Raw genomic sequence first — 951 nt, 5'->3', positions numbered from 1 at the left:
AAGGCCCGAAATTTTTGGGGAGGGGGGGCCAGTCGATTAGACCAGGGCTTTTCAAACTGTGGTCTGCGGACCACAGGGGGTCCACAAGGACAAGACAGGGGGTCCATAGACAGCAAATGCTTTTTATGGGCAATTTGATTTTATATATGTTTTTTAATCGAAATCTTTTAATTGACAATAAACCTATTTGTTAAATACTGTTAAATAAATAAATGTAAAAATATATGTTATTTTAAGCAAATATTTATGTTTAAATTTCATAAGCGTTTATAAGGGGGTCCCTAAGGTAAAGCCTGAAATATAAAGGGGTCCGCAAGTCAAAAAGTTTGAAAACCCCTGGATTAGACCAACTCCAATACAGTACGCAACTGAGCCAAAGCCGGTCTTTTGAACTTAAACCAACATGGAATTTTGATGGGAAGTTTTGACTGAGACCACTTTAAAGCATAAGACTTATATCATAAAACAAAGTGCGGTCCCAGGAGGGGGTTCTATCAAAATAGTTAAATAGGCACAGGAGCGGCTGTGTGGTAAGTAGCTTGCTTAACCAACCACATGGTTCCGGGTTCATTCCCACTGCGTGGCACCTTGGGCAAGTGTCTTCTACTGAACCTGAAACCATGTGGTTGGGAAGCAAGCTTCTTACCACACACTTATGCCTACATATATATATATATATATATGTGTGTGTGTGTGTGTGTGTTTGTCTGTGTCAGGTCACATGTAGGATCTCTGATGAGTGCTAAAGGCAACATGGAATCCAGTACAACCTGTTGCATGGACAGGTTGTCAGTGGACAATCTGATGAGAAGGCTTGCTAGAAAACCAGGATCTATTTTAAAACGGGGGCCACAGTATTTTCTTAACGAAACACTTTGAAACTTGGAACACTGGTAGAATGTGTCATATAAAACATCTTTTTTCTCTTAGTCTTCTTAAAAAAAAAAAAGA

General features: G+C 39.4%; 1 protein-coding gene across 1 annotated transcript in view; it reads left to right on the top strand.

The window, feature by feature from the left end:
• The window catches only part of LOC106871513 (leucine-zipper-like transcriptional regulator 1), a 28510-nt gene that overhangs the window by 20147 nt on the left and 7412 nt on the right, over positions 1-951 (top strand). The gene's annotated exons all lie outside the window — the stretch shown is intronic.

Source organism: Octopus bimaculoides, chromosome 30 (genome assembly GCF_001194135.2).
Source record: "Octopus bimaculoides isolate UCB-OBI-ISO-001 chromosome 30, ASM119413v2, whole genome shotgun sequence".
Classification (NCBI taxonomy): domain Eukaryota; kingdom Metazoa; phylum Mollusca; class Cephalopoda; order Octopoda; family Octopodidae; genus Octopus; species Octopus bimaculoides.
The sequence above is the reverse complement of the archived record's forward strand: the minus strand, read 5'-3'. Positions and strand labels throughout refer to the sequence as shown.